Source organism: Calonectris borealis, chromosome 7 (genome assembly GCF_964195595.1).
Source record: "Calonectris borealis chromosome 7, bCalBor7.hap1.2, whole genome shotgun sequence".
NCBI lineage: Eukaryota > Metazoa > Chordata > Aves > Procellariiformes > Procellariidae > Calonectris > Calonectris borealis.
Window position 1 is genome coordinate 40,112,138 of NC_134318.1, and position 22,247 is coordinate 40,134,384.

Here is a 22,247-nt window from a genome sequence, read left to right on the forward strand (position 1 = left end):
AGCTGAAGTTGTGCACCAGGGAGAATCAAACAGGAGATGAAGGGAACCACAGTTACTGGTGTTACACAAATGCCCTTCTCCACTTACCTTACTCGGATCATCTTTGTGGAAATTAACTCACTGCCTATTTCCTTAATGAAAAATTCATCAATTATTTTTCCTCTTGAAGGACAAGTTGTGGAATGGTTGCACAGAGGAATTAATACTAAATAATGTTAAAGTGATGTATGCTAAATACAGGGGAAGCCACATTTGGTTGCTGGTGGGATTTTGAAGTGTTGGATCCCTCAAAGGCCCATGCCTTGCTGAGGATCATTCCTTGGTACAAGGCACAGCAAACGATACGGCTTTCAGATCATTAGTCAGTGGTGACTTGTGCAACAGGCTGTCCTTCCACCATATTCTGACTTTCTCCACCCCCACACCTTTGAGGCTCTGATCCACCTCTCCCCTCACAAAATTCAGTTACAGGGTAATTGAACGGAGGTGAGCAAACCACATCTGCAGAAGATGAGGACGAGAATGAAGATGAGGAAGAGGGGAACTCATCTCCCAGCTGCAGGGATGCATGAGCCCCAACACCCGTGGTGCTCCAAGCAGAGGTGGGAAATGCAGAGATGTAGCAAGTGGCCCACCTCCAGCCAAGTCCCCCAAAAGCTGCTGCTTCACAGGCAAGAGGGAAGCTTCCAGGGGAGTTTAGCCATAAGGACTCTGTGCTGGCTTCACATTTGCTTTCCCATGGTACCTTCTCCATGACAAGTACCATGGCCGTCAGCCCTCTGCTGTGCATGTTTATACAGCCAAGCTGAGAGGAGGCTTAAGAATAACGGACGGGAGACCTATGGTATTTCAAAACACTTCAATGTCAATCCCAAATGATGTTTAATGAGGTTCCTGCTGTGAAACAATTTCCGAAGATGGATGTCTTAAGTTACAGGACACTCAATGTTTGGGTATAGGTCTCTAACAGAAGGTCTTGAATCAATAAAAGAAACCACTTCACTACTCCCCATATAAAAATACGAACAGCAATTTAGCCCCTGAGTAAGCCCTTGAGATCCTATGTGAATTAATTGTTTAAGATCCTCTTATTGCCTGCTCCTTTCACAATTTCAGCCACTTACAACACTAATTTCATAAAGTTGTCATGGTTTTCATCACAGGGTTTCTGTTTAGCAAATAAAGCAACGCTCTCTCACTGATTGTCCCTTACCACTGCCCCTGATTTTCCACAAAAAGTCGAGGAGGGTAGTGTAAGTAGGCGTTGGTCTATCAGAACTGCAGGAAGAGTGTAAAGTAAAACCAGCAGAGTGGCTCACGCCTTGCAGCCGAAGTGGCTTAACCAACTCGACTGTTCAGGTATCACGGACAAAGCCAGGAGATTAAAGATCAAGAAGAATATGATAATTTTCTGTAAAAATAATCTGGGATAACCAGAAGAATTATCTGAGTGGAAGGGTAGTACAAGATCGAATGGAGGTACATATACATATACGTATATATGTCTTGAATATATTTAAGTGTGGAATTAGAAGGTCTGTAATCACCACGCCAAATTTTAGAAACCCTCCATCAAACACAGTGCTGGAAGAAGGAACCTAAACTGGTTTAAGATGGATCTTGGCAGCTTTCTGGGTGGGACCTGGTAACAGAACAGAAGGAATCTTCAAGTTAGAAATTAAAGGCTTTGAAAGATGGTTTTCCCCACAAGGAACTGAAAGGGGATTTGTTGAGTAGTTGTTGATGAATTTTGATTGAACCATATTTACGCTATTAATTAATTCTGTCCTTCTGACCACTGGGTGCTTGAAAGACCACAAGGACTTTTTGACTTGGAGGGATTTTGCTTGCCTTCTTCCAAATCAGCAGAGACTGGTCACACTTTGAGCTGGGATATTTGGAGAGGTGCGATGCCACCCCCACTTCTATTCAGAAATATTTTCAGGATGTGGATAGTGCAGACGGTCAAAGCTACCTGGCCATCAGATCTCAGTTCAGGAAGGAGCATCCCTTCAGCTCTGCCTGGCAGGGACTGCCTGGGAGGGAGGGAGGTCCACGCTGAATATCAAATGGGCATCTCACACCACAGTTTCTCGGCTTTTGCAGGCATCCTGGAACACTGCTATTGGCCTTGTCCTCTTCCTTTGGTGTGCTGGCATTTTAGTGGCTTTAAGTTTTTTTATACTGATCATAATGATTTTTTTCATAGGGCCTTAAAAAGCTCATAGAAAGTATAATTTCCAGCTTCTCTACATTCCACTGTAGGTGAAATTGCTTGCAGCAGACTAACCACTGAAAGGCAAATGTTTTAATTACATCAGTTTTATGATGCATTTTATTTAAAAGAGTCTTTAATTTTCATTTGGCAGCCACGAATTTTACTATTACATTGATCTTGCAAGAAATAAGCAGCATTTGCAGGACCTCAGAATTTTAATTATCATCTGTTGCTCTATAGTCAAGACTGTTCTAAGACAGAACAAATCCAGAGGGAAAAGATACAAAGAAAGAGAAGAAACATTACATTATCAAAAAAAAAAAAAACAAAAAAAACCCAAACAAACCCACAGCTACTTTAGCCATTATTTGCTTTTTTTCCTTTGGAGCTATTAACCTCTGCAGAGCTGTACCACCGTACTAATAAGTTTCTGGGAGAGGACTTGGCAAATCTGAAATGAATTCCAGGCGCCCGATAATGAAAAAGGCTGCAGGATCATTTGCTTACCAAAAAAAACCCCACCTTTTAAAAAAAGCTGCTTAGAATAATTTGTTTTTAAAAAAGCCACAGAGAAGTCAGACCTGCCCTCAATGAGGTTAGACTGAACACTATTTATAGAATTTCCATAAGACTTTGTACGGGTTGCTAAAAGTTCATTGCAGGAGTAACTGCTCCTTTCAGCTTCCAGCCTTCTTAACAATCTCAAGTTATTAAACTTTAGGAAAGAACAGGCTTTCACTTATTTTTGCAGTTTGCACTCTTCAAGCTTGACAAAGATGACACCATAATGTAAATTACAAACTGCATATATAAAGCTCACAGCTCATTGACATCACTAAACCAGTATATTTTTATAAGATAAAATATAATTAAATGATTGTTTTCTAGGATCTTAAATTGCTTATAGTTTGTTTGTTTAACACATAACTAAATTAAATTGTACCTTGCTGCGAGCAAAGCAGTATAAGCGTTTGAATGTGGGACAGAAGAGGGTCAATGTTGGAAGATCAACATTTAAGAGTAGAGGCATGGTATTATATACCCTGCCATTGAAAATCTGTTGAAAGTCTGATATCAAAACTCAGTATGGAAAGAATTAACCTTGAGGTGCACCAAAGGAATAAGGAAAATATGAAAATTGATAAAAGTTTGTCTCTCATCTTTGATGTGCGTAATTGGTAATTTTGCATTCTCCTGCTCTAATCTCTATTTACTCCATTTACGTTCAAGGGCTCCTTCGCGTACTCTTACTGCCAATTTCAAACCGTTAATGCAATTCATACAACTACTTTATTGCTTTTATTTCTGGGCTGTATGAAGGCCAGTGATTTGAGCCCTTTAGGATTTGTACGTGTCTTCCTAGAAGACTTCAGAGATGCGCAATATTTGATAAAGCGTAGCTTAGTTGTCATTTTCACTTCTAATAAAACAATTTGTGCTTTCAAAGTACATTTTAATTTACACAACAGAGGCTTATTTTCGCTCTTGAGTTTTGAATACAACATGCCAGAAACCCTGTGTTTTCATAATACCAGTTAAAAAAACCATACATTTTAAACATTTTTCAGCAACCAAGTGTGAAAAATTGAAGGAATCTGTTAACATATTGATTGCTTTGAGAACTGCTTTAAATTAGCTTTCTGTTCCTCTCCATATGGTTTTCCATTAAATTTAAATAAATTAAAGTTCAATTATCTGGAAGAGAGGTACAGAGTCCTCCTCAAGCTGCTGGATGAATTACTACCCAACCTTCTCTGTCAGGAATTCATCAGGACGTCTGCCTTTGGGTATTGTGGATGCCACTGCAACCTACCATTTTCTCTTTTAGACAAGATTTCAACACAGGTGCCAAGCACACTTTCAGAAATAGCCCTGCGATTGGAAATTACTTTCTCTCTGCACTATTAAGTGAGTCATGCCTGTTTAAAAAAAAAAAAAAAAAAAGTTCATCAACTGGAGAGGCTCCGCGTTGACACACGCAACAGTTTTCAGTCTGCAGAGATGCAGCAGACATAAACAGGAGGATATGCCACAGATGGCGTCTTTCATTCTGGAAAAAGAAAAAAAAAAAAATTTAGCCTGTATCTGCCCGTTGGGTGCTCAGCATGCAGAGGAGGGGGAAGGAGAAGGGCAAACAGCACTCCCACTGTTCACAGAATTGGGGCAAAACCAACCCATTCCCATCCAGTGTAGATTTGGGGTATACGCAGAGAAGGTGTTTTGCAAGAGCTTCAGAAGAACGTCTGGAGGATACAGAGCGATGGGATGCCCTCTTTCAAAACACAGTTTGTCACCTATTTGCCCCACGTCCTTGCATGTCCTTCCAGCTCCAGCCTGTAGCACAGCAGCCCTGGCACCAGCCAGCTCGCGGGAAGCATGAGGAGCCGTTTGATCTTATGAAGAAAGACGGAAACGTCATTTGAGATCTGTTGCTCTCATTCTCTTTTTCTCTCTTTCTTACGCAGGAGAGCATAAAACAGATCCGTCTTACAGCTTCTGTCAGTAGCAGAGATGATCCCCGAAGACAAAACCTCCTCGTTATAGTCACTGCCTCAAAAGTCTCATTCGCCTCAGAAAAAAAAATGCAGCTGTGAAAAGCATTATCAGAAGCATGAATAACTTAATGGGTGCATGACCTATGAGAAAAACACTGTCTCGAGGAGCTGTAAGGCAAGCCCCATTTGCAGGTTGCCACCCTTGGTGGCAGCAAGCCCCGAGGCTGGGGTGATGGGCTGGCGGGGCAAGCTGAGCACGTGGGCTCCACGCTGGGATGAAGCTGGGCCATTGCTGTGAGCAATGGGAAGGTGCAAGCTAGAAGGGCCTGGCTGTCTTTTGAAACTATTAGAGCGCCATAAAAATAGTAGCATAAAAATACTGCCAGCAAAACAGGGCCGGCAGTAATTTTCACATAGTGGTTATCTCTATAGTATAGCTCTGTGGCTAAATAAAAGAAGAAGAAAACTGAATACTGTGTGAGTATACCGTGTTGGAAATGAGGCGTGGTCTCCTTATGTAGAGATGTTGTAGATATAGATATACCTATATTGTGCACACCTGACATATTACTTAATTTTTTACAAATCACAATGTACCGAGCCTTTGCATGAACACAGAGTGAAATTTTTCAGGGTACGCAGAGGTGCAGACTGCTCAGCCCTGCGCTGCTGTGAAGTATCCTTTTTTCCTCCTCCCTCTGCCTAAAATGGGACGCTCAGCTTTAACAGTCTGTGCCCTACGATAAAACTTACCATACCTCCACCTCCTTGAGACGCACCTCCAGTGGCCCCAGGCTGGTTGTTCCTTTCACTGAAGGTGCCATTCATCCCTACCAGCGACTAAACAGTTTTACTATGTGAAAATACATTAAATGACTGAATTATTTGTTTTCAAACAACTCGCTGTGCAATCGCTCATTTGACAATGGGCCTTGCAATGTGCTCTGCACACGTGGCAGCTCTGAAGGAGCCCTTAGCAGACGGGGGTCAATGAACAAAACAGCCCTTTTAGAGAGCCTTGGCATATTCACCCCCAAACAAACCACGGAGGCTATTGTCTATTGTGTCAGGACTCTGTGTTTGTATAAGGGGGAAATTATTCATAGTAACGGGTCTATCCAGTTCATAGTCTCCATTTTTAAAATTCCCACAGTATGCATTTATTTGAAGAGATAAGACAATTAGAGAGGTTTTAAACTGGCTTTTATAGGACTATTAAATTTCCCAATAGTGCCATAAAAATTAATAAAATCAACTGTTGCTGTTGTACTAAAAAATAAACAGACCTAGCATTAAGGGCTGGGGGTTTTCCCAAGGTTTTGTTGCTGCTGCTGTTTCTGTACCAACAAGTACAAATTATTTTTGTTCCCTGAGATCAGTCTCACTCGCAGGAACAAGGCTGCAGCCCATACGCTCTCGGCTCCCCCCAAAGCGCAGCAGTGAGGATGGCCATGGAGTGTGGAGCAGGAGGAGACCCAAAGCCATGAGAATCACCCAAAGCTCAGTGCTGCAATAGGCATACGTTGATCAGTCAGTCCATAAGTCACGATTAAATGACACTCAGCTTGGCTAACGTACAGCATTGCCACTTCTGCCCGTCACAGCTACACGGATTTAAGTTGTGAAGGTGATTTATCCAGCTGGGATCCACGAGGTCTTAATGTCGAAGATGGGTTCACTGCTGTTCCCAAATATCTGTATTCACCGCTTCTCCTGTGCCACGTAGCATTATTTAAATTGGGTGGATGGCTGTGCGGAGATGGATGTTGGTCTTCCTGTGTACTCCTGAAAATGAAATTTTCCATTCCTGTAATATAGTGCTAAAAGTCTAACTCAGTCTTACAAAAGCAGCTCGGAGGTAGAAGCTGTCCAAATCATGCATTGCAAATTCTCCATTACATTAGTCAGGGAAAAAATCCTTTCACGTTACCTCAGTCAAGCTGCTTTAATCAATAGTTATCAGTCATTTCATTTCCCTTGATAAGTGCTTCTTCCCCTGAAACCTTACTGCTTTCTACTACTGAGATGTTTTCAACCTGTACTTGGAGCAGAACTTATTCCCTCCAGTATAATTTTCATTTTAACCTTTCCTCAATGGCCTAGAAATAATAGATTGCTAAAATTACTTTAATAGATTGGAAATTTAAACCTCTTAGAGATAACCACCTAGGTGATGTTACAACTCAATGATAAGGCAAAGAAAAACAAATCTTAAAGGTTACTGAACTAAGACTTACATTTTAAGGCTGCTGAAATACTGGGTATTGTTACGGCTCTGCAATTAAATAACATTACCTAGTGTTACGGTTCCACGTGCCATTCAAAACCCTCTGGTCTGAAATTGCTTTCTTTAATGGTAACTCTGAGGGCAGTAATTACCGATGGAGGAAAACAAATATTTTCAATATTCCCCCGCGGCCTTCTCAATGCTTAAAGCACTCTGGTGCTCTCCATAACCTTCTGGGCACTGGAGGAGTCAGGGCTTTCAGTCAAAATCTTCAGGCTAATCATGTGTCTTCATCATTTGGAGTTGTGAATGTAAACCATGGCAACCTGTTTAAAAATTCTTGCAGCTTTGGTAACAACCAGAAAAATCTTTGTGAAATGATGGAAATAATGGGGTTTTCCTTGCCTCTGTAGTACGCAAAGGACTGTTTCGTATAGAATATTTTCTAGGGAATTGCTGATTTCAATCCTAACACCTCATCTGACCAGGTTCCCACCCCTGCTGTCTATGGTAGGATCCTAGCAACCTGATAGATTTTGTCTAATTGAGCTGAAATTTAAAAATTATTATCCCACAATCCTATTTTTACAGTGGTCTGTGCATAACTACGTGCATAATTCATTACAAAAAGGTGATGAATTTGGGCATTAGCCTTTAAATGACCAGCAAGGCTGTGAACAAGGAGAGGACAAGACCAGAGGCAGAAAAGCAGCCGGGGGGGGGGGGAGCGGCGATGCCCATGCTGGGGAAGGTGCTTCAGCCTCTTGCCCGTTCACAGCTCCGTCCTCGCCCAGGACTGAACAAGAACAGCCTCCTGCTCTAAGCGTGAAAACTGTACAGGCGTCAAGAGAGGCAGTCTGGGGGGACATTTCCACCGTATTTTTTAAACGGAGGTACGACACAGATTTATGCACACACACACCCCAGATACATGGGACTAACAAACTGGTTTTGACCACCTACACAGTCCTTGCGTCTGCTCGCCAGACATTTTGTCTGCTCCAAAAGATATAATTTTGGTTGAGTCCAAGATGTTAAACTTCAGAATTAAACTATTTAATTCTGACACACAGAAAAGCTTTGAAGGTCATTTCTATAGCTTTTATAGTCTCTTCCGAGCTCCTTGCAGAGAGCTTCATGGTAAACAGGGCATATGGCTCCAGAAAGGTGACAAAAAGCATTCTCTATCAACATTCTTAGGCCTCTAAAATTGCTACAACCCATTTTGAAAATGGGATGCACAGAGCTGTGCGCTGTGATAAAAGCTTTACCTTTTACCCTGTGCCTAGGGCTGCATAACGCACTCACCGCTGTGCACCTCCCCGCTACCGCAGCCGTCCTCATGGCCCAGACTGCACCCAGGGTAGTGATGTCCACCCTTTACATTCCCCAAAACCGAGGTGGACCCTTGGATGCAAACCTGATAACTTGCCCTTCTAAGAATAGGCTCAATTCTGGTTCCTTTAACTGCCATTCCTGGTGTATTGCAAATGCCTGACTTCTAATGGGCTACTCGTGGTGCAAAATACCTTCTAAAAATACCGGGTAATTTCAGTACTTGGGCTGAAACAGCATGGTGCTAAAACCTTCCCTCTGCGTTGTGATTTTCACGGTTGCAACAACAGCTACAAAGGCCCAGTAACAGCCTCCTGTGCTTAGCATCTCTGTATTTATCTGCATACCATTTATTTTTAGCCTGCTTTTCTCAGATGCTAGCGGGGAGATATTGCATTGTGCTGCACTGTGCTTTCCTTATTTATCAGTCCTGGAAGCGTGGAAGATATCACTTCATTCAGTCTGTGTACTCCTCCAATGTAAATGCTTTAGCATAGATATCCTAAAGGTTTTTTTTCAGTTTCCATGTGATACTTATGATAAACTATTTCCAAGATTTCTCATCTCCATCAGCAGTTTTCAAATTACTTTCCTACTCAGGGAAACAGCGTTGCTCTAAAGAGAATAGAAAAAGAAGTACGCTTTGTTTTAAATATATTTGCTTCAAGTTTTTTAAGAACCTACGAATTTGAGGTTATTAGTGACTATTTCTTCCAAACTTCCTCCCTGACACAAGATTAACAAAAAATGTTGCACTAATTAACCTCACGGGAATTACCTGAGAAGGAAAGACTAATTGTGCACAGCTTTTAAAGCAATCACTTACAGTCATGTCAGAACAATTGTTTATCAGGGCAGGTTCCCGCTTTCCCATCACTCTTCTCCATATGTCAACTGCAGAAAAGGTGCTCGGTGCAATATCTATCTGGTACCCAAAACAGGGCACATGGCTCCAGAAAGGTGACAAAAAGCATCCTCTATCAACATTTTTAGGCCTCTAAGTACCCAAAAAGAAAGTCACGTGAGGTTTTTTCCTGACCCTAGAAGAGAGAGCAACGGGTGTAGGATGACTGAGAGCTGGGGCTTCCCAATCCCATTAGGTTCCCCGTGCCGTAGGTGCTCCCTTTATGTTGCTGTGCAGCTGCAGAGCTCACCCACGTAGGTGGGGTTACGGCAGCACCTCAGCAAATATTTGAGATGATTCAAATGAGCTTCAGAAACAAGCTGCTGTATCGTGGGTTGACCTCAGTAGAAATAAACTGTGAGTGACTGTATCATGCATATACCACATGGCATTAACTCATCACAGCTGTGACAGGAGGATGGGAATTTTGCAGCATGTTTTCTGCTTTCTGGACATCCTCAAGTTAATTAAAATGTCATTGAGATATTCATAGCATGATTCGTGTTTTTAAAGTGAGTTTGGTGGGCCCGAATCCTTTCCAGGAGAAAGCTTAGCTGTTACCTGTGCTAATCCCTCCTCCGTTTGGGACCGGCTGCTGACCAGAGCTCACCAGACGGGCACGCTGCCGTGGTGCATCCAGGCACGGAGCCAACAACCGCACTTTGTGCCAGCTCATCTTCTAGGCTGAAGAAGACCTGCCAATGCTTCTGCACGGTGAAAATCCTGTCCAGTTGTAAATCACACAATCCCAGCTATCTGAACAGACACCAGTGGTATCTGATGACATCTGCTTGACAAATCCAACATGCTGGGTATCTCATGCTTGACAACTTTACAAATGCTTTTGCAGCCTGTGCTAATGGAAGGCTGTCAGTCATAACTCTCCTCCGTCTTTCACTCATATCAAATACTTGACTTTATCATCAGTAATAGGGAATCAATTACTGCTCTGATGTGATCTACTCCAAAGTTGCCCCAGAAATGCCACTGTTACTAAACTGATTGCCTGGGCATGCCTCTAGTCCTATAGCATTTATTTTAGCCTTGTCCTTAGCGCATAAAATTTACAAGCAGTGCAAGTAGACTCTCCAGTAAGTAAATTCTAGTTCAAGTAAGAAAAAAATATGTCTTGGGCCAGGATCCACCTACACTCTGAGCTGATCTTGAAACATCATTCTCATCAAGTTTTGGCACATAATGCAAATCCCTGTACGATAGTTGCAGAATATCAGTCAGTATGGCTAAACAAACATTGGCAAAATTTCTCTTTTTCCTTCCACTATGTTTACCTCAGACATAAAAATAAATGCCTCTTAGCCTGCAGTGGAATATTGGAAAGGTAACAGAGCCTCCCATTGCACCGTTCAGCCGAAGGACAGAGATGGAAGAGTTTCCACTCTCATCACCGCTCTCCTGTTTCTTCCTCGGCTCCAGGACCGCTAACCCACTGCGAAGGCTGAGTTTTAAGGCATCACGCGGGTCCAACCACAGATGAACGTGCATCACCTAACAAGTCCAACAGCAGCTGAATGTGCATCATCCAGTGCGAGCACGTCAACCCCACTGGGGATAAACTGTGCTTCCTCTAAACGCGGCGTGCACCCCGACGGCGGAGGTGGAGATCACAGGGTCAAAATTCAAGCTGTGGTTGGAGCTGTGAACTTGCAGACTCACTGGGGAACCTGGCATTAATCTCCACCTTGGATCTGCTGGCCTCTTTTGAAAAGCCCTGCTCTGTTGCTCAGCTTGGACTAACTCCACAAGCACACTGATGCGCAGAGGAATACTGCAATGCTGTGGGTGATTGCTACGCAACGTTCAATTGCCACGCCATCATTTTTCCAGAAGCAAGATTTCCTCATTGAGAAAAGAACCATCGCTACCCGGTTTGCACTGGAGAGGGCTGGCAGCGATGGAGCTATTGACCTTGCTTCCCTAAATACGTTGTTCTTGTGAGTTAAATGAAATATGTGAACTGCATTTGAAATATTTCTCTACTTTTCCTGCAGTGAGTAAAAGCTTGCCCTCATACATCAGTGAATATTAAATCACCATATTCTCATTTATATGTACACTCCAAGATGCTGATGGAGTCAAGTACTGTTATGCGTATGTATATGAGGATCTAATTTTACTCTGTGTATTATTTTATAGTTGCCAGACTAGATTCTGCTGACTTGGTTCTACCACCATTAAAAGAGCGGGGTGGAAGAGTAACAGATTTTGCAGTTGTTTGATGGGTGGAATGAAAATGTTCTGTCCAAACCAACACTGCATATGGACTTCAACCATTTGTAAACATTTGTCTTGTTTACTTCCAATAACAATGCAGCCTGTTTTTTTAAAAGGAAATTCTTCTAGAACAAAACCCAACAAGCATTTTTGCTAAAATGTTAACACATTTCTCTTGGTTTTGAAATCAGCTGAGCTTTGTTTCCAAACAAGCAAATTTGTAGGTAATTTGACTTAAAATTAGCAAGCAATGAACCTGTCTTTTTGATCAGAAATATTTCTGCGTGGGCGAGCAAGCCATACAGACGCACAGTGAATTTGTCCTCAAGTCTGCTCTAGTATAGGCAGTAAAAACCCAACCTACTCACAGGGGTGAGCCAGATCAGCTGAAGCTTTGTATACACTGGTACTTAAAATGCAACCTTTTCTCACCTTTTGGTGCTTCAAGGCAGCCTGGGAAGTTTTATTGCTTTTGGGGGTAGGGAGCTCTGTCTGGGGGCACAAACCGGAGCACGGCAGGCTCTCGCATATGCCACAACATAGGGTATTGCCAGAGGGGAACCTACACAGCTTGATTTGCTTGTGGGTATACACTAAATATTAGGTACATCCCTGACCAGGACATTTTGTACCCACAAGAAGCAGCACAAAGAGGATGAAAATCTTTGGCTGAGGTCTGGAGCTTTTGCTCAGATTCAGATAGATTCCTCTTTTTCCCCCGCTGTATCAGATGCATTGATTTTTTCCAAGTTTTATATTGCAGAGCTACAGATTTTCTGCTGGCATTTATTCCTGTCAGTGTCTTTTTGCTGGAATTAGTGCCTGATACACAAGGTGGGGAACTGATATTCGGAGATGAAAGCTGCTGGGTGTCTTCGCAGACCAAATCCCAAAAGCTTTTGGCATTTTTGGTTTAAGGCAGTACAAAACCATTTGTGGGTTATTATTTGGGGAAGACTGTGTGATTGCAGAATTAACAACTTTCGTAATTCATTGTGAAAGGGGCAGAGTCCCCGTTGCTGATGCAGCTTCACCATCAGTACTTCAGTGCTTGATATCATAACTTCAAGGATCAGGCTAGGAGCTGCCAGTGATTTATGTCATTGGGACTGCCGTAAGCAATAAGATTTGGATGGCTCCCAGCGCCTGCGTGGGTGAGGAGTCGGTGATTGAGGAGCTTCTTCCTCTGCCTAAAAGGGAGCCTACACTGATTTAGAGATGGAAGGCTAATTTTGTGATACCTTCCATATTCCGGTGGTGGATTTTTATATAATCTCATTTTTCAACTGAGATGGAAAACCTTCCTCTTCAGATAAATCCACTTCGGTTAAATAAAGCTGGAAGCCTTTCTATTCTGCCTGATTTTAATACCTGTAATTTATTGGTTGTGGACTTATGTCTCAATCACACTGTAGCTTCTCTGTGGTTTAGACAAAATTTAAATGTTGAAAGGTTGCTGCATGCTGTCTTTAAAAAGAACAGATTTTACGTCCTGCTTAGAATATTTTTTTTTCAGATGTATAAAAAAATGACATAAATCATGATTCTTTATTATTTTGCAAGACAACACGCCCTTGGCTCGTCTGGCTTGGAGAGACTCCCACCTCTTTCTGGGTTGCTTGCTTTGGGACAGCCGGAGGATATGAGCGACTGCCATGCAAAGTGAGTGTGAAAAACATGCACAATCCTTTTGTCTTCTTTGTGAGTCATTCCAGCCTTCTTGTCTTTCCCTTCCTGCATCCCAGAAAAAATGGGGGAAGGCTGGGTACCAACCAGACAAGCACCGGCCAGTGCTGACGGCTGCAGGAGCAGGTAGGCAAGCCCAACGTGCCCACGGGCGTGTGTGCGGCAGGTTAGGGGATGGGACCTGCTGAAATAGAGCACAGGGAAGAGGGAAAAGATCTAGAGAGCTCAGAGCAAGGGCTGGGATTCCCCATCCAGACGTGGTTAGCAAAAAAAATGTAATTGCAAGCTGAAACCCTCTTTTTGGTTATGCTGCCATTTATAGCAGCCTTAGTTATGGATGTTTGTTTTAAGATGCTGTCCCTTCCATTAATCCATTCCATTCGCTGTTTTCAAAGCCAGCAATGCTGTGCAATCACCGCAGGCTCTCTGGAGAAGCATCCCCAGCACAAACCAAGCCAGCTATCATATTATGGACCCTTACTCAAGGTGCCCCTCCTCGTAGGTGACTAGCCTCAAACACTGCAATGCACTTTCATATAGTGTAACAGATGGAGAAAGCTGCTTTGATGTTCCTGTTCTGGTGAACTAAACAATGCATTGGTGTTTGTCTTTTTTCCTTGATGGGTACATAAATGTTATATCTCAGTCTCCACAGCCTTGCACGCTCCTTCCACGCTTCCCACCGCGGCTGGCTGCGGTTTCCCTCCTGCCAGCACATCAGTGGAAGCCCTGTGTGATTTGTTTCCCTGCGCAGGATTGTGCCTTCTGCTATTCTTGCAAATTTTGAGCATGCAACTCTAAAACTTTCTGTAAAACTTTAATTACAGAAAAATGATGTCTCTTAAATACAGACCGTCCCAGAGGAAAACAGAGCTGACAAGTTATTTTGCTTGTCTAGTGGTCTAGAACTGTTTGTCATAAACAGATGGGTACAGCAGATATTACAGCAACACTTGGAGATTAACTTGCATTAGGACTTCAGGCTTTAACCTGTGCCTTGTTGCATGGGAAACTCGAACTGGGCTGACTTTTCGAGCTGGTTGTTGCTGCAATTTTTCATTACCTTGAGCTCAGCCATGCCAATGCTGTGCTTTTGGTTGGCTTTGCAGTGGTGCAGGTGGCTCCTGGTGGTGCCGCAGGGTCCCGCGGGTGCTGGGACTGGCATGGGGCAGGGGTGGGAACAGCCGGGTGGGAGCCACCCTGCCTTTACCTGAGAAAGGGGAGTATCAGCGTTTTCTCACCCTCCAGACAACTTGCAGATAAATCCGGCGTAGCACATCGGTGCTCTCGCCCAGCACTGGGCATCCCACACGTGCCGGTGAGGGGACCTTTCCAGGCTATGGAGGGCAGTAAGAAACACATGCAACAAAGCATTGCCTTTCTCATTTACCAGCTTGTCCATTCCTTTCCACTGTTGCAGTCATAGCGAAAATGACCATTGCGTTAGTGATTGATGGCCCAAGTAAAGTGGTTTTGCCCACCCTTTCCTAGCAGATAAATGTCCCTGTGGCAGAGGGCACCCCCTCTTTAACACTTACAACTGGCGTCACCAAGAGGGGACAAACCAGGATCAGGACTTTTCCTGGGGTTTTTGCAGGGAGCCTGGCATGGTTCAGACTCATGCCACATGTGCCAGCCTGATAAAGAGGACCTGGACCAACAGAGCTGACAAACCCATCTCGTGTGCAGCTGCTAGACTGAAAGCCAAACATAAGAAAGAGGGAATAAAAGAAGTCACCGTACTTCTGCGTAGTCTGTGAACACTACTTAGTACCGTGATTACAATTATGTCCAGAAAAGCAATTAGAAAAAGAGGTTTTTTTTTTTATACTCAACCCATCTTATTCCTACGTGTGCTCAGAGCAAAATCTGCCTGCTTTAGCACCTTGCAGACCTGCTTTGCAGAGTGCAATTCCCCTTCAGAGAAGTCTGAGGTGTTGAAGAGAGACAGATGCTTGTTGTCTCTCAGTGGGCATGTTACAGAAGTGTTTTATCTGAAATTAAAAAACAAAACAAAACAAAACAATTCTTCATATTTTCAAAGTAGCAATAAGAAATCTTAAAAAAAGGTAAGTGCCTTTGGAACTGGTGCGTGAGCCTCAGCCCAGCAACAGCTTGCATCTGCAAGGCTGAGCCAGAAGCTTAAGAGGACACATTTGGGGTTGTAATGCCATCAGCTTCCAAACACACCCAAAAGCAGCTGGGCCTTGCCCTGCTGGTCCTGCAGGTGCCTCTCAATTCTTTGGAAAACTGCTGGATTCAAACAGAAGAACTTTTAATTCAAGAATATCCTTACTGGTCTCTTCACTGGGAAAAAGCTAAGATAGATTGACAACTTTCTGCTGCATCGCACAAGAGGAGGCCGGATATAGGAGATGATCTTGGAAATTACAGCAGCTTCACAGACCAGAGACTGCTCTGTAGCTCGACCGAACCAGGCAGGAATCCATATAATCCATGCCTTTTTCCTCCTTTCAGCTCCAAAACAAGGCTTTCTCTTTCATGTCAAAGGCATTTCTTATATTCAACCACTTTTCTCACCTTTCCATGTGTCCCACCTTCCTCGGGTGAGTTCACCCTGCTACACAGCTATGCCATTATATACAGAAAGAGATTGAGAGCAGTTTACAGGGGCTTAAGCATGCTCTCTTGCTCTGTTTGTATCAGGTTAAATGATTTTTCTCCTTCCATTCTCCTTATACACAGACTTTTCATAACTCTCTCGCCACACTGAATGATGTTCTGAATGTCTCTGGAAAGCAGCTCTCTTGCTCGTGCTCTCTTCAGTGGTTTTTGTGCTAAATAGTCCTTTCTGCCACTCCTTAATGATTTTTTGTGCAGCACGTCGCGTCTAGCCGTAGCCTATCTTGGGCAATCTCAGCTCACGCTATTCCCTCACCTTAATTCTTCTCACTCATCACAAAGCCCAGGTGTCAGATCTTACCCAATTTTTGCTAAGTCTCTCTCTTTTTCAGTCTTTCTGAATCACCCAGCTTGTTCAGCAGGCAATATTTTTAGATATGGCCATTACGCCCTTGTACATGCTCTTAGAAACGCTACACTCTGGTGTTTGGAATTATGCTTTTAAATTTGCCTCCCAAGACCAGATTTCCTCAGCAGAACTCCCCCAGCTCTCTTCTACAGGGTGACTCCTCAGGCTGAAGCTCTCTTCTAAAGGCTGATTAATTTTCTGATTTATTTGGTTGACGCCTAATAGAATTTCATCCCTTGAAAATGAGATTATTTGTCTCAGTCTACTTGAGATACAGTAATCCCAGGCAAAAAAAAAAAAAAGGCAAGCAAAAAAAAAGCAAGCAAAAAGCTCTTTGTGAAGTCTGTGTGTGAATAACGTAATTCTGAAGCAAATCCACCTCCTCAGCCCTCCCTGTTGGCTTTGGTATAGCTTTATGTGCATACGGATGACTTAACACAGGAGGTACATCTCTTTACCGATGTGCGTGACTGCTTCTCCATGCAGCTTCAAACAGAAATCGCACTTTTCCCTCATATAACGCAAAGCACCCTGCAAAGTAGCAGACCCATATCTTACAAGTTAAGAAAATGAGATGCTGGGAGCTTGCTGAGAGATTGAATCAATGGCAGAAGTGGAAATAAAACACTGTTCTCTGGTTCCTAGTTCCCTATCCAGCCATATTGACCACCGTCACAGTGAGCCTACCAAGAAGTTACCTGTTTTCTGTACTTAAATACTCTCTAAATAACCATTGTTAGCGAAGGCTACCTGAACTGGGAGGCAGAAAATCTTGTTTGTGGCAAAAATGAATGATTTCCAAGTCGATAATGATGAGGAAGAGCACGTCTCCTGTTCGGTACATCAGGGTGAGCTCACCCCCCTAAGCTAATGCTGCAGAGTTTTTTCATCTGGGTTCAGCATTGGAGGAAGCCATGAAATTCCATGCCTCTAGTCCCACGGAGAATCAAAATTCCCCTGTTTTTACATGCCTTATGACTTCCTTTCCTAGCTCCCTCTGCAGACAAGCCAAGGTCTACTTATGTGTCCAAATACTGAGGCTCATCTGGGGAAGATCAAGAGTGTCATTAAAATTCATGGAAGCAATGCTGATTCACACCAGATATGGACCTCCAGTTTTACGTAGGAAAAACCCTGTTCACATTTCCAAGGAAAGAAGTCCTTGACACACAGGATGGGCCTGGTCAACAGGACCCAACAGGGCCCAGGACCTTTCACGCAGCTAACACAAAACCACACCACGGCTGACATCGGTCCTCCAGCCTCTCCCCATGAGGCCACCTCCATTCTCCTACCCTTTAACCTTAACCCTCCACACAGAGTATAGGCATCAGCGCACACCTTACACCAGCACACGCTTGCTTAAAAGGGAAAGTCCCTAAAATCTCTTGCCGAGGTCCTGCGTGATCTGCATACATGTATACTGGCTTGGCACTGACTATGATTTGGTCTCCAAGCTTTCTAGAGGCAGGAGGGCTGAGAGCTGTGCTCACCCCCAGCTGCAGCACCGAGCAGGGCTCCACAACTCTGAGTTCATCAATAATACTTGAACTTTCCCACAAGAGACTTCAAAACCTTCCCCTTTCCATTCATCAGCTATTCTTCTGCAGAAGTAATTAGCTGACTACAAATTGAATTAAAAAAATTAAGTCGCTTTCAGGTTATGCATAGAAAGAAACACAACTGAGCAATGGCAAGTTACTTGAGGGAATATGTCAAATACAAAGCATTTTCCCATTTTCTCAGCTCTCTGACATCACTGGGAACCGGGAGCTTGCATCCTTAATTGGCCATAACTTTTTCTTCTTGTAGAAAATGGGGTATTTAACGCAACACTTATTTTTTCTGAAAATCTTCTTTGGGATGTAGAAATGAATGTTAATGTATGCAAGCCCATTACTGAGAATGGTAATGAAGAAGTCGTGGCCAATGGTTAAGCTTAAATTAAGCACGCTTCAGAAAACAAACACAACTCTTCCAGAATTTCTATTCAACATTTGTAACAGAATAAAAGTCCTAATAAAATGTTTTCCCTGAGAAGTAATAAATTCTGAAAACATGACTGTATTTACTTAGAACTTTTGTAATGAAAAACTTTTTCTCAGACAGGAAAACTGCTCTTTACAAGAAAACTCAATAAATACAATTATGCAACTGTTTTTCTTGAGACTTGTGCAAACATGCGCTGTTGCAAATGCTCAACAGGCCAGTGCATTAGAATCCCAGTCCCACATACACGTGTGTTGAACTCAGAGAAAATATTGCTCAAGCACCAAAAACACACATGTAGTTTTCTCTTTCTGTATCTCATTTATATAATTAAAAACTCTTCCAAGCCCTCAGCAGAGACCTGAAAAGAATTGATTTATTTTTTCACTAGAAGCGAGTTTGTTCATGCCATAAATCTTCTGAAATGAAACGTAAAAAATTTCCACTTGCAACTTCTTGAGAAATGCTGTATGCTGTATTTTTTTTTTATTTATTTGGGGGAGGAAATAAATTGATTCCAATTTATGATTTAATCTGGAAAAAATGCATCAAGTATCATTACGATTGATTTTTTTTAAGTGGATGCTGACCACCTAAATTATTGCCTCCTGAATTAATATCCAATACGCAATTCACATGCACCCCTGAGCCAATGTGAGTTGTTTTAACGATGCACGCTGGAGTCACATTTTGAGTATACAGTGCTCGTGGCTGAATTTAAGTGAGTTCTCACTGCTTGACTCCCACCACAGGAGCTTCCACCTCCTCAGACTGCTGCCTCGTATCCTGTGTGGTGGTTCAGAAAGCTCAGAAAGTACAAAATCATCCCCATCTGCCTTCGCAGGGATGCCCAGGCACCTTTGCTGAGTTTTGAAGCAGGGTCCCCGAACAGCACTGAATTTTGCTCAGGGTAATGAAAACCCGTACGTGGTTTTGGCGACACTTCATCTGGAAACAGAAAAGTAGCGATAACGAGAGCTCTCCCGGTGCTCCACAGCACCAGCTCCATTGGTATGCTTTGCCTGTGAATGCAAAGCAGCACACAAACCTAACGTCTCTGCGTTAAGCCAAGTTTATGGCTGCTTTGCGTTGCCAGCACAGTGCAAAGCAGCTGGAGAGCACCAGTGACTTTGATCCCAAACTATAGAAGAAATCCTGATTATTGAGCTTGACGTGATCCCGGGCGATCAGATGTTCCTTTAAACGCAGAAGAAAGCACCTCGCAAGGAGTCTTTGCCCTGCCTCATCCAACACAGACTGGTTTCAGAGGAATCAAAGCTCAACAGTTGCATTTACACAGAAAAAAACCCAAGCAGCCCCCGTGGCGCACCGCTGTCCTCTCAGCTCCAAAGGCTTTGCAGGATTTCTCGCTACATCACTGAGCTCCATATCACAACAAGCATGAGATCAAAGCACAAGCAATGTGGGAAGACATCGCGTCAGCCCAGAGATGCCCCAGCTAGCAGGGCTCGCAGGATGGTGGGTGGGGGATTCTGGAGGACCTCTGAGGCTGTGACAGTCAAGGCGTGATGCTGGAACCCCCCTACAACCATCACTAGGCTGAAAAGTCAAGTCACCCATCCCTCTGGTCTCTCGCAGATGATGACTTGTCGCATGGTTTCAATCAATTCAATCTCCGAAACACATTTTAGAGGAGGATAAATAACGTAGCAAAGATGTTATTTGACATCTCTGTAGGGAATGTCATTTGTATTTCTTCTGGTAATTTTTTACTTTACCACATTATAAAAATGAGGGGAAAGAATTATCTGGGTTTTATGGCATTTAGGTAGGTAAGTTTTAAAATATTACACAAACATGAAATCATTTTGTTTGGATTTTTTAGTTCAAAACTGAAGCCAAATGAAGATAATTCAGAGAAAATGCTCTCTGGGACAATGATGGACTAGAATGGTGATACGCTGTGCAACTCCTGTTAAAACTTTGGCTCGCAACATGATTTTCATGTATATTTTATACCTCTACTTGCATCTTTGAGATTTAATTAGTTTCCTAACAATACTCAAAGAGGAAGTTTCAGCTCCTGAGGCAATTTGGAACGAGTTTGGCAAAAAGTATCTGCATTACTTAAGGGTGATGTTTTTACCCTGAAACTAAAATACCTTTATTTCTCTCCCAAACACTTAACTATCCAGGTAATCACGGTGCCAGACTAGAAAATTATCTCTAAATATAAATGCTGGAAAATCCATCAGTTAAAGTAGTGTAATGGAAATATTTTATAAAATATACTGTAGATCACGTGCATTCGCAACAACAAGAGACTCATTCCCATTTCTCCTAACTCTGTAATTTCTCACATTTCATTAAGCTTTAATCAGAAGGCTTAAGTTTTAATCTATCCCAAATTAGTTTTAAGCAGAATATGAAGTACAAGTACTGCTAATTTGTAATAGCTTGTATACCCTTATATCTGCTGAAGAATGGACTGAAGGAATTATTGTATTGCCTTCTTGCCTAGTCCAAAAAGAGCAAAGGCCAAAACTTCAAATTTACAAAGTATACTCAGCTATAAATATATTTGACATCTACCTAAGTCCTCTAAAAGCTGCAATGTTATAGCAAGACTCTGAAATTTATGTCAAGTACAGTGTAATTCATAACAAAAGCAAGCTGCAAACTCCAAATTAGCTGTTTTTCCCACGTCAACCTTCTGACAAAACGTGATACTATTTGTAAGCATGTATTTTTAAAAGTCCTTAAAAGACATAAAGCTTAGAGGGAAAGAAAACCAGCTCCTTACTTCATGTGGTAAGCAGAGTTGTTGCTGAATTTACTTCCTTTTTTCTCTCTCGGAAATAAAAATACCAACTCTCAAATAGTAACACGGCCAGAGTATTAACAGCCAACGTGCAGGCACACCCAGAGGTTGAAAGCCCCGTAATCAGCACCCGCTGGGGAGGGTCTCTGGTTTATTATTGGTTTGCAGCTGATGGTGTGGACACGGAGTGTTTTGTTTCAGAACCTGTGGCTGGCAGCAGGAAGGGAACCGATGCCGGGTCCCCCGACTGCTGCCCTGGAGGGAAGGGGAGATGGCAGCAGCCGAGCACTCTTGGCCAGGAGAAATGGGGCACGAGGAGCCAAGGAGATGGAGAAGGAGCCGGGCAGGCTGGCAGGCTTCCAGCACCAAACACCCAGCCGAGCCACAGAAAATCAGATTTCTCCTAGGAGCGCAGAGGGAGGTGACTGGTGGAAACCAGAAACCACCAAAAACTGCTGGACCGAGAACAAGATTGGAGGGGAAAAAAATGGCCTATCAAGTGGGGGGAGATGACCTTATTGGAGTCCATCCCATCCAGCAGATCTGGGATGCTCTGATTTTGTGCCCTAACAAAATACAGAGCTCAAAAGCCCGCATGGCGATCTTCTTGTGCCCCCTTTGAGGACTAGCCCTACCAAAAAATGAGCCCCCCACAAAACAAGCCCCCCACAAAACATAACAAGAGTCTCCCTGCAGCCCACAGAGGGCTATTTTCGTCTTTTAAGCTTACACATGACCCCAAGACGGACAGATTCCATAGGCATGTCCATGAGCACAGCTTTGCTGGATCATCATCCCTTTCTTTGTACCAGCTCATTATAACACCTTCCCCAAATGCAGTGGAGCCCTATTGCCTTCCCAGCTGCAACAACCGATATTGCCATAATTGCTTCATTGTGCTGATGAACAACCGGCTTTGGGACTCTTGGTAGACGAAATCTGCAGACGCTCCTGCAGGATTGCTCCGAGCAGCATGTAGCATAATGTGTCCTTATGCTGCTCCCACGCTGGTCTGGGGGGGAAGCAGGAGCTGGGGCCTCCACCTCCAGATATATAGATATACAGACCTCTCGCACGTGAGCTAACGTAAACAGCTGTAAGCCCGTAATTTGTCCCGCGGGCCCGGGCTGCTGACGTGTTTGCTGGCAGAACCTGCGACGGAGCACAACCATAAACCAGGCACTTAGGCAAGAGGGACCTCAGGAGAGGAAAATCCTCAGAAACCATTTAGATTCATTTAAACAAGAGAAATGTTCTCTTCCTGGACTGTGGCACTCTTTCTTTGTCTCTCTGGCATGGGGTTAGAAATTCCTCCAAGGAATGCGTTATAGAGGAGTTCTGCTGTGAAAACAGACTCGCTCAGGCTTCTCCCATGTTTATTATACCG

General features: G+C 43.3%; 1 long non-coding RNA gene across 1 annotated transcript; it reads right to left on the reverse strand.

The window, feature by feature from the left end:
* Nucleotides 1-4,880: 4,880 nt before the first annotated feature.
* LOC142084470 (uncharacterized) lies at nt 4,881-21,097 on the reverse strand. The gene is made up of 3 exons (XR_012674378.1): nt 20,843-21,097; nt 14,934-15,091; nt 4,881-6,498 (listed from the first exon to the last, which is right to left on the reverse strand). It is a non-coding gene; the product is annotated as an uncharacterized LOC142084470 (long non-coding RNA).
* Nucleotides 21,098-22,247: the final 1,150 nt, after the last annotated feature.